The sequence below is a fragment of the Cannabis sativa genome, chromosome 1 (assembly GCF_029168945.1).
Source record: "Cannabis sativa cultivar Pink pepper isolate KNU-18-1 chromosome 1, ASM2916894v1, whole genome shotgun sequence".
Taxonomy (NCBI): Eukaryota; Viridiplantae; Streptophyta; class Magnoliopsida; order Rosales; family Cannabaceae; genus Cannabis; species Cannabis sativa.
Window position 1 is genome coordinate 33,757,582 of NC_083601.1, and position 12,524 is coordinate 33,770,105.

General features: G+C 37.9%; 1 non-coding gene across 1 annotated transcript; it reads left to right on the top strand.

The window, feature by feature from the left end:
• The first annotated feature begins 12,142 nt into the window (after window positions 1-12,142).
• Window positions 12,143-12,249, top strand: LOC133033779 (small nucleolar RNA R71). Its single transcript, XR_009685842.1, has one exon. It is a non-coding gene; the product is annotated as a small nucleolar RNA R71 (small nucleolar RNA).
• Window positions 12,250-12,524: the final 275 nt, after the last annotated feature.

The window sequence follows — 12,524 nt, forward strand, 5'->3', positions numbered from 1 at the left end:
TAAAATATTTATAATTTGTTTAATTTTATTTAATTTTTATATAGTCTTATTTTTTAAAATTTAAGGAATAATTTTTTATTTTTCTAAATACTTAATATATTAGCTGCGGGTATTAATTATTATTAGCGATAAAATTAAAATTTGTCGCTAATAATCATTAATAGCGGCCAGTTATTAGCAAAGAATTATTAGCAGCGGACTCCTGCCACTAATAACTTTTAGCCGTGGAAAATGAGTTTATTAGCAGTAGTCCCCGCTAATTAATACCCTTTTATATATTGTAGTGTGGACTGAACTTAACTACAATGCGGTTATTAGGAAAGGAGAAATGATGTCGGCAGTAGTGGCTCGAGATCATCACGAAGGGAAGGTGTATTGGGTTGGTATCAAGCGACTCTTTTTGTTAATGCTCTTTGTAAGGAAATAACCTCTTATCTATTGTCGTTGGAATTTATTATGGAGAAAGGCTTATAATTTATTATTGTAAAAAGTAATTCTAACATAATTATTAAAGTGGTGAAAGATTAAATTAAAGATGATAGATTAAAAATTTTGTAACTTATTTATCAACTCATTTCTGAGATGTAATTTTTTTCAAATTGTAGCTCACAATTTGAAATATTTGTCAATTTATATTAGATTGAAGATTAGGTATGATTGATGAGTTATGAAAAACGTGGAGGAAATATCTCTACATATGAAGTACATGAAGATAATATACATAAATAAAGTATATATGGGGTGGCTCCACCACGTGCTCGGGGAACTTGGTAATAATACGTACAGTTACACTTTCAGACATTGTTTGTAATTAAATGAGCTACTACTTTATTTATGGTGTAACTAAAGGGGACCACAATACAATATCAAACATGATGAGTTACTTTTACTATTATATTTTCTTTTTTTTTTTATAACTTGGTAATTAACTAGCTGATAAGGCCAATAAAGGCCGATGGAAGAATTCAAAGAACTATGTCTTTTTTGTACTAGCTAAGTCCCCTTTTTCTTTTATTAAGTTACATTCTTTTATTAGTTGTAACTTTATGAATGTTAAATATTGTAACTTTGTTGTCCATAATGTGTTAAAGTGGGCGTTTATCCACCAAATATATGGCTGTATTCCGATCTCCTATGTGCCGGAAAACTTACTTTGTAATGACCGCGAAGTTTAGTTATCTTATGTTTTAATGCATCGATAGGCTTATTTTCAAAAAAAAGAAGAGAAATCAAAGAACTGCATGTGCAATATGTTACGGTAAAAACACAGTTACTGCATCTTCATGAGTGTGTACCAATTTAGATGAATATGCTGTATGTACTTGTGTTTGGAATCTCGCGACGATAATGACACTACACTGTCACCTTGTGATTCTCCATCTGTGAATGATGTAAGGAAAAAGAAATAAAATATATATGAAAGGATTTTTTTTAAGGTGGAAAATTTAAAAAATATTTTATTTATAGATTATTTAATAGTTTATTCTAATTGAACAATTGTATAGTAATATTGTGATCTGACATATTTAAATTAGGATGGATTAAAAAAATTTCTCTTATTCAAAAAAAAAATTTAATATTAATAATTATTAAATGTAACCAACTAAAGATTATCTTATTCAAAAAAATAATGCAATACTAGCAATTATTAAGCATATATATTTACTAATAAGTAATAAGAATTAATGGTAAGATAATTATTTTTGAAAAATGTAAGTAAATGATCCTATTTTTAATTTTACTTGTAACATCCCCGCTTCAAGCTTCCATTGTGTCCTTACACCCACGGACTAATGGCTCTTATACACGAGTACGTCACTCTGGCTGCTTCATGGACTGACGACTGACCCTACAGACTAACACGAGTGTTTCCAGCGTGCTTTGTCCTCACTCGCACGCATCTTGGGAAAACTTCCCGGGAGGTCACCCATCCTGAAATTGCCCCATGGGTCAAGCACACTTAATTGTGGAGTTCTTTCGTAATGGGCTACCGAAAAACAAGATGCACCTTGTTGATATAGGTAGTACCAATCAATCCATTTAAGCCCTCTTCAACTGTGTAGTCCCATACCTACATAGTCTCAGAATCATCCCACTTGACCTTCCCCAAGCGGTGTGGGATTGCACAGCTTACCCAGTATTTCCCCTTACGGATCACGGGACTACTGACTGTCACAATCACCCCCCTTACGGGGTCCGACATCCTCGTCGACCACACTTCCGGCTGGATCAACGCTCTGATACCATTTGTAACGTCCCCGCTTCAAGCCTCCATTGGGCCCTTACACCCACGGACTAATGGCTCTTATACACGAGTACGTCACTCTGGCTGCTTCATGGACTGACGACTGACCCTACAGACCAACAGGAGTGTTTCCAGCGTGCTTTGTCCTCACTCGCACGCTTCCTGGGAAAACTTCCCAGGAGGTCACCCATCCTGAAATTGCCCCAGGTCAAGCACGCTTAACTGTGGAGTTCTTTCGTGATGGGCTACCGAAAAACAAGATGCACCTTGTTGATATAGGTAGTACCAATCAATCCATTTAAGCCCTCTTCAACTATGTAGTCCCATACCTACACAGTCTCAGAATCATCCCACTTGACCTTCCCCAGGCGGTGTGGGATTGCACAGCTTACCCGGTATTTCCTGTCACATTACTGATAGTTAATGTCTATTTTTTAAAATAATAAAGCAAATATCCTTTTTTACTTTTTAATACCTAAAATACCCTTCATTATATAAAAGGTATTATATATATTTTATGTCTTTAATAGAAATTATGAAAAACGATGCTGAGCTTGATCAAAACCTCTTTACTAAATTTTTGTCAACTATTTTTTCATTATATAAAAGGTATTATATGTTTTATTCCTTTAGATTTTGCTGTTGTTGTTGCTGTCTAATATGTTATTTAAGCATACAATTAGTTTTTTATTAATATATCGTATGATATAGACAATATACCTTAAGCCAATATACATATATCACAAACTTAAACTTATATACTATTAAATGAATTGTTTTCCACAATATACAGTAGCATACAAAAACTATAAACCACAATCATAAGCTAGATATACCAAAGTCAAAAATTAATATACCACCAGCATAGTGAAAAAAAATTATACAAAAAACTTAATTTAATATTCCACAAGTTTTTTTTTTCTTGTTCTTTCCTTCATTAAATACCAATGAACATAAAATTAATATACCTCAGTCAAATATAACTATACCTCATACTTAAACTAATATTTCATGTTTTTCTCTCTTTCGTTCATCATATACCATAGCACATTAAAATAATATACCACATTAGTTAGCACGTAGAGTATGCGCGTTGGCTATTATCTTGGAAATGATATATGTGAGCAATAAGTAACTAGGATTAGGGTTATTACCCTAATAACATGAGCGGTTTAACAGCCTAAGGTTATTACCCTAGTGATATATGATGTGTATATGCTATGCCATATTAATTATATGAGTATGTTAAGATTTAGGGTTATGTGTTCAAGACATAACCGGGTTGGACTCAGTAACTAGAACCGAGATGAACCATTCAAAGGCCTTATTGTAATTGGACGTGTGAGCGTAACTGTTACGAAATTTCTGTTTATTACGCAAGTGAACGTATCAAGTAGTATCTCACGCAAGTGAGGTCGAACCACAGGGAATTGGATTAAGTACTACTAAATTATAATTATGATTCTATTTGGTAAAATAACAAGTTGCAATTTTAAAAGTAAATAACTCAGAAATTAAAGAGAAAATAAACGAAGATTAATCAAGATGAGAGATTAGGGAGGTGAATCCTGTTGATAAGTTACCTATGTTAATGCCTAATTGCTATCCTTATCTCAATGTGAAAGACAGATTATAAATTAACCTAACTCCTTTCAGATCTTTTAGGTTCTAAATAATATGTTCTCTAATTAACTTCTTAATTAGATCAACACAAAATCAGCATTAAGCAATAATCTATTAGTCACTAAGGCTATGTAAATACTTTCGTTTTACATCAAAACCTAGACTATCCAAATTTTAGCATTCCTAATTCTCACTTTTCAGATTTCGAATTAGGATCATAGAGCATGTAAAAGGTGATCAAGCTTGCACATGAAATTAAACACAAATAAAGATAGTATTCACACATAAGATGAAGGAATAACAATTATTTATTAACTAGGCATAAACTTAAACAACATTCATCATCCTCCCTTATTGGGAAATTTAGTTCATAATAACTCTAAAAACATCCATGATTAATTCAGAAATAAAAACAAACATAAAGATGAATAAAAGGGTAAAAGAAAGAAACTAGAAGGTGATATCGCTCCGGGTCTTCAAGATAGCTTTCTCTCCACTTTGCCTCCACTATTAGGTCTGTTTTTGCTTCAATCTGACCTTCAATGTCGTATTCCTTATATAGGGGTGAGTGGTGAGCCTCCAATTGAGTGAAAAATCAAAATTAGGTCAAATCTGCGATTTCCGTACCTAGTCGCGACTAGCATTTAAGCAAGTCGCGACTACAGGCAAAACTCGAAAAACCGAGTTTCTGCCTATCTTACGAAGTCGCGACCATGGTCGCGACCAGGAAAAAGGGTCGCGACTAGGCTCATCAGAGGTCGCGACTACTGATGCATCTGGAGCCGAATTTTCCAATTTTTTCAAGTTTGTCCCAGTTTTTCGCCATTTGACTGAATTCGAACTTTAACACCCCGGGAACCTGAAATAATGAAAATCAAGCGTAAAACTGCTCCAAAAGACACCAATAGACGAGATAATGCTAACTTTTAAAGACCCGAAATATAGGTTAATTATAACCTAACAAATTCCCCCAAACTAGATTCTTACTCGCCCCCGAGTAAGATAAAAAAAACTAACTACGCTATCAGATAATCACTACACTGCTGACTCATGCTCTGTTTTCTTCCTTGCATAAACTAGAATTTTGACCTTACTAACTCTAACAATTAACTCGGATGCTCAATTATAATCACTATGTACAACTGCAACAATCTACTCAAATGTGAAACATTGTTATAAGAATTTTACTCTTTCCATTAATTCCACAATCCGATAACTCATAAGCTTGCATGCTTACCTTTCTCCACTAATGTTGACAGTATTCTTTGGAATCATTAGGTCTTTTCAAGGTTTAGGTGATATGGCTCAGATATTCAGGGATAGGCGAACAAACAATTTTGGCTCAAAATATCATAAGCGCACAAACAGAACCCACAAGCTTCTTACTTTTCTTTTTCAATACCCCATAGTGTTCCCACATTTACCAAGATTGAGAGAAGATATCTCTATTATTTTTCCTAACATCACTGAATTTTTTTTTCAAACACATTCTTACTTTTTATTGTGTTTTATTTTTTTTTCATCATTCATATTTCATCATCATTTCAAAATTTTTTCAGTGACATTGAATTACACATTTTTTTTCTTTTCTCAATCTTACAAGTTCTTCTCCCTCTACTATTTTCTCACACTAAATATTTCTCTCCCCCAAACTAATTATTTAGCTTATGATATCATGCATATAATGGTGAAGAAAAATCAATAGTATGGTTAAAAATTTTCGGATTAATGGGTGGAAAACATAACAGGTTTAGGCTCAATAGGGTTAACTAGGGATAAACATTATTATGGTAGGCTTGAAAGGCTCAAACTATCCAACAAATGCCTAAGTCATCTTCCAATTGAACACTATCAAGAATTTCGTCTCAAAAGAATAAACATGCAAGTTCTAAGCTATCCTGTCAATCTTACCGCAAACCATAGTAAAACAATTATAACAATTTTCATAAATTGAGTAATTGCAATTGTACACAGGTTTCTAAGCATCCAAACTAATCCAAAGAGTTAACAGAATCAAGCACACGGTTATTTTACAATTTCAGATCACATTACACTAATCAGCAGTATACAACTATCATCAAGCTTATTGCCATTCCTTAACTAAAATTAAAAATTAAAACAGAAAATTAAAATGCAGAAATTAAAGTGCAGAATTTAAAAAAATTTTAAGTCTCTCCCCCCAAACTAAAATATGACATTGTCCCCAATGTATTCAGTAAAATGCAGAGAGAAGAAACTTACCTGAGACCCTCTCAGAAAGGGTTGGGTGGTGGCGGCTGGTCATAGGGATAGAACCGAGGAGGTTGTGCCAAGTAATTTGGGTCATCAATCCCAATGTTCATTCTGTTGATGAGAGAGTTGAGTTGCTGAACTTGTCCCTCATCATAGATACTCCTCTGCACCATGTATTGTTGCATGTGGTTGTTCTGCTGAATTATGTAACTCAGCTGTGCATGAGTGTATTGTGTTGTAGGATCGATGGGCCCAGGCAATTGAAGTGTTTTCTCCTCTTCTTCTTCTTCAACACTAGGCTCACGTTGCCGCCTACGCCCTTGCGGTGCATCAGGTGGTGGCTGCCCATAGGGGTGTGGCTCTTTCAGCCTGTTGACAAAGGCGATGTCCATCTTACGAAGTGGCAACACCGTGTTGTCAAACTCTAACTGGAGAACTTCATATGCCCCGCAGAGTTCTGTGATAACCCCTGCCAAACCGAAACCACCTCCCGTGGCTCCTTGCACGATTTGGTCAATGCTCTGCCGTATGACTTGTCCAATGTTAATGTTGTACCCTTTCATTATGGCATACACATATTTAAGGCGATCCATTTGGACATCGGAAAAATGCTTGTTAGGCACTAACCGAGCACTTACAAAGTACAGCCATGTTTTTGCCACCGGGTTAATTTCACACCGGTACAGAATATTGGGCGACCCCTCGGTACCATCATTGTCATGGAACCTCAACCCAGGAAATCCCACTGTCTCCGCAACATCCACCATATCAAATTGCTCTTCCTCCTCAATAATTCGGAGGCGTTGTTCCTCCCTAGTGTAATCTGGGACAGAGAACATCACATTGAATGCGTCAGCAGTGGCGGGAACTTTCTTTCCACGAACCTTCACTTCCCCATTTCGGCGGTCAGGCCAATTTGCAAGGAATTCACAGGCCATAGTAACATTAGCCCGACCCCGAGTATCCACAAAACTTCCCCACTTCATTCTTTCAATTTGCGCTCGGATTGTCTCAAACCGAGGTTGGCGCCTCAATGGATTTTCAGGGAATTCAATACCCCTATCTTCAATATAGGCTCTATTCTTCAACCTTACGAAGCGATTATGCGCCTCGATATTACCGAAGCGGGTTCTATCAAAACCCGTTGGTGGTGGGTTCGAAGACGAACCTTCTTCAACATTCCTTGTCCTCTTTGGTGCCATTTTTTTCTTCTTTTTTTTTTTTTTTTTTTAGAATTTTTTTTTTCACGCTTTTCACGATTCAATTAAAAAGAAATAATGTGCAGTACTAAAACTAAAAATTGAAATACTAACAAAACAACCAAAACAAAATAATACTTGGGCTGCCTCCCAGAAGCGCTGTGTTTATCGTCATACAGCTCGACGCTGAGCCTTGCACTTCAAAGTGGCGCCAGGATCATGGCGGACTTGGCTTGGTCAAACTGACCTCCCAAGTAGAGCTTTAACCTTTGTCCATTGACTTTGAAAGTTGTTGGACTTTCACCTTTTAACTCCACCGCTCCATAAGGAAACACCTTGACCACCGTAAATGGTCCTGACCATCTTGATTTCAGCTTTCCAGGAAACAGTTTCAGCCTTGAATTGAAGAGTAACACTTGCTGTCCTGGTTGAAACTCTTTTCGTATTAGACCTTGATCGTGCCACTTTTTAGTTCTCTCTTTGTATATCTTTGCGTTTTCATAGGCTTCGTTCCGAAACTCATCTAGCTCATTCAACATATGTGATCTTTTCTCCCCTGCAGCTTTTAGTTCCATGTTAAGAGTCTTCATGGCCCAAAAAGCTCTATGCTCTAACTCCACCGGTAAATGACAAGCCTTTCCAAACACCAACCGATATGGGGACATGCCAATCGGTGTTTTGAAAGCTGTTCTGTATGCCCACAGTGCATCATCCAACTTCCTTGACCAATCTTTCCTTGATCTTTGCACTGTTTTCTCCAGAATCATCTTAATCTCTCGGTTAGAGATTTCAGCTTGGCCATTACTTTGGGGATGGTATGGTAAAACAGTTCGATGTCGAACACCATATCTTGAAAGAAGTGCTTCAAACTGCTTGTTACAGAAGTGGCTCCCTTCATCGCTTACTATTGCTCGAGGAGTACCAAACCGAGTAAAAATGTTCTTTTGTAAGAAGCGGAGAACTGTCTTTCCATCATTTTGAGGTGTAGCTGAAGCTTCGACCCATTTAGACACATAATCAACGACCAAAAGAATGTACCGATTGCTAAAGGTTGAATGAAAAGGACCCATAAAGTCTATTCCCCATACATCAAACAATTCAACTTCTAAAATTCGTTAAAGGCATCTCGTTTCTTCTTGAGATATTACCTGTTCGTTGACAACGATCACATGCCTTTACAAAAGTAGTAGCATCCTTGAATAGCGTTGGCCAAAAGAATCCACTTTGCAACACCTTTGCAGCTGTTCTATTTCCACTAAAATGTCCCCCACATGGTAAAGCATGACAGTGATTTAGGATAGAATACATCTCCTCTTCAGGAACACATCTCCTTATGATCTGATCGGCGCAGTGCTTGTAGAGGATTGGTTCTTCCCAATAGTAATGTTTCACCTCAGAAAAGAATTTCTTCAATTGTTGACGCGAAAGCTCGGGTGGAGTTATTTTTCCAGCCAAGAAATTAACATAGTCAGCGTACCAAGGTACCATCAGGTTTTCCCTCACACTAAAGAGTTGTTCATCAGGAAATTGCTCATTTATTTGTACCTCCTTTGTATTCTGACTCTCTTGCAGCTCTAATCTTGACAAATGGTGCATACCGGAGTTCTCGGTGCCCTTTTTATCTTTTATCTCTAAGTCGAACTCTTGAAGTAAGAGTACCCACCGAATTAGTCTTGGTTTTGCATCCTTCTTAGTCATAAGGTATTTGATTGCTGAATGATCTGTGTAAACAATTACCTTATTTCCAATTAGGTAGGGTCGAAATTTGTCACAACCAAACACTATTGCCAGCATTTCTTTCTACGTAGAAGGGCGTAGTTTAATTGAGCATCATTCGAGTTCTACTAGCATAGTAGATTGTGTGGAATACTCTCGTCAACTCTTTGACCCGAAGCCGCTCCAATGGCATAGTCACTAGCATCACACATCAACTCAAACGGCAGTCCCCAATTTGGTGAAGTTACTATCGGTGCTGTAATCAATTTCTCCTTTAAAATCTTGAAAGCTTTTAAACAATCTTCTCCGAACTCAAATGGAGCTCCATTTACAAGTAAGCTCGATAAAGGTTTTGAGATTTTAGAGAAGTCCTTGATAAATCTACGGTAGAAGCCAGCATGTCCCAGGAAACTCCTCACTCCTTTTACAGAAACTGGAGGTGGTAAATTTTCTATTGTTGAGACCTTTGCTTTGTCCACCTCAATTCCTGCTTTTGAAATTTTGTGCCCAATAACAATTCCTTCTGTTACCATAAAGTGACACTTCTCCCAGTTTAACACCAAGTTAGACTTCTCGCACCTTGTTAGTACTTTTTCCAGGTTTTCCAAACAAAGATCAAAGGAAGAACCAAACACTGAGAAAACATCCATAAAAATTTCAATACAAGATTCAATTAAATCTGAAAAGATAGCCATCATACACCTTTGAAAACTGGCAGGGGCGTTGCACAAGCCGAAGGGCATTCTTCTGAAAGCAAAGGTACCATAGGGGCATGTGAAAGTTGTCTTCTCCTGATCTTCAGGTGCTATAGCTATCTGGTGGTATCCAGAATATCCATCAAGAAAACAGTAATATTCTTGCCCTGCTAATCTGTCTAGCATTTGATCAATGAAGGGCAAAGGGAAGTGATCTTTTCTGGTTGCCTTGTTTAGTTTCCTATAATCGATGCAGATCCTCCAACCTAGGTGTTGTTCTTGTAGGAATCAACTCATTCTTTTCATTCTTGATCACCGTCATTCCACCTTTCTTCGGGACCACTTGCACCGGGCTAACCCACTTACTATCTGAAATAGGATAAGCAACTCCAGCATCCAACCACTTAACTACTTCTTTTCTGACTACTTCTTTCATGGGTGGATTGAGTCTTTTTTGAGCATCAATTGTTGGTTTGGCGTTGTCTTCCATGAGAATTCGATGCATCACTGTTGAAGGACTGATTCCTTTAACATCTCCTAGTGTCCAAGCGATGGCCTTGTTATGAGCTCGAAGTACCCTCAAAAGTCTATCAGTTTCCACATCAGAGAGAGAAAATTTGAAACAATAGCTGAGTTTTTATCTTGACCTAAAAACTCATACCTCAAGTTGACTAGGAAGCACCTTCAATTCAAGTTACGGGGGCTTTTCAGTAGATGGCTTCAGCTCTTTTGGAACCGCTCCCAATTCCTCAAAGTATCTTCTGTTCAAAGGCCCATAAGAATCAAGCCACTTCACATACCCCATGACCTCTTGTCCTTCTTGCTCCGTCAATTCATCTTCAGTTAGACTTAGTTCAAGAGGATCATCTAGCAGCTTTTTCTCACTCACCATTTCATCAATCAAATCAATGAAGAAACAATTATCACTTGCCTTTGGGTAAGTCATAGCCTTGAGCACATTAAAGACTACTTCTTCTCCTTGGACTCTCAGCTTTAATTCACCCTTCTGAACATCGATTAAGGCTTGGCCAGTTGCCAAGAATGGTCTCCCAAGAATAATTGGGACATTGCTATCTTCTTCCATATCCAAAACGATGAAATCGAGTTTGGAAAGATGAACTTATCAACCTTAACTAACACATCTTCAATGACTCCTCTAGGATGGGCTAGTGATCGGTCCGCCAATTGGAGAGTTACTGTTGTTGGCTTTGCTTCACCCAACTGCAGTCTTTTAAACACCGATAGAGGCATCAAGTTAATGCTAGCGCCCAAGTCACAAAGTGCGTTTATTCCCTCAATTTTTCCTATAGTACAAGGAATAGTGAAACTCCCTGGATCTCTGAGTTTAGGTGGGAGTTTCTTCTGTAGGATGGCACTGCACTCTTCAGTTAGAGCAACTGTCTCATAGTCCTCCATCTTTCTCTTCTTTGACAGGATTTCCTTCATAAACTTCACATAACTTGGCATCTGCTCTAGAGCTTCAGCAAAGGGAATGTTAATGTGAAGTCTTTTGAACACTTCCAGGAATTTGGTGAACTGCTTGTCTAGACTTGACTTTCTTAGCCTCTGAGGATAGGGTATTTTCACATGGTGATCTATATTAGTTGGTGGAGACTGCTGTGGCTGTGGTTGACTATCAGTAGTCTTCGTTGGAGTGGGTGTTGGGGTTGACATTGGTTGCTCTTCATTCTCCTTTTCTCCATTCACTAGTTGTGGCATTTCAGGACCATCATAATTTTTACCGCTTCTCAGGGTAATTGCCTTGCAGTTTTCCTTGGGGTTTACTTCTGTTGTGCTAGGCAAATTCCCTTGAGGACGGGTTGCTACTTGAGTTGCTAGTTGGCCCATACGTATGCAACGGGTCTTTGATTGAAGATCTAGTTTCAGTCATGAATTGAAGCAGTAAATCTGTCTGCAAACTAGAATTTCCACCAGAGGTTTGTTGCTGATTAAACTGTTGATTCTGATTCTGGTTCTGATTTCGTTGCTGATAGAACCCACTGTTTCTTCGGTTATTACCCTGGTTGAACCCATAGTTGTTGTTGTTGTTCTGTGAATAGTTTCCAATGGCTTTAGCTTCATCCATTGGCAAATCATCCACATCAGCTTGGCATTCTGAAAAGTGATGGCTTCCCCCACATAACTCACACACAACTTGGGCTTGTTTAGCTTGTCCTGCAATTATCTTTGTCAATGCCTCAACCTGTGCTGTCAACTTGGTGATGGCATCGACCTCCAACACACCAGCTATCTTCTTTGATTGACTCCTCTCAGTTGGCCACTGTTGATTGTTTAGAGCCATCTCCTTAAATAGATCATAAGCCTCATTAGCACTCTTCCTCATAAAGGCTCCTCCAGCTGCAGCATCTATTAAAGTTCTTGTATTTCCTACCAATCCATTATAGAAGTTGTGGACCAGCATCCACTTCTCTATACCATGGTGCGGGCACTTTCTGATCAGATCTTTAAACCTCTCCTAAGCCTCATGGAGAGATTCATTATCCTGTTGGCAGAAGTTATTAATTTCTCCTCTCAGCTTTGCAGACTTGGCTGGAGGATAGAACTTTGACAAGAATTTCGTTGCAAGATCATTCCAGGTGGCAATAGAGTTGGGTGGCAAGGAGTTTAGCCAACTCTTGGCTCGCTCTCTAAGAGAGAATGGGAACAGTCTCAGTCGAATAGCATCATCACTAACTCCATTAACTTTAAAGGTTTCACAAAGTTCCATGAAGTTAGAAAGATGCAGATTAGGATCTTCAGAAGGGAGGCCACCAAACTGAACTGAAGACTGCACCATCTGAAGTATGGCAGGTT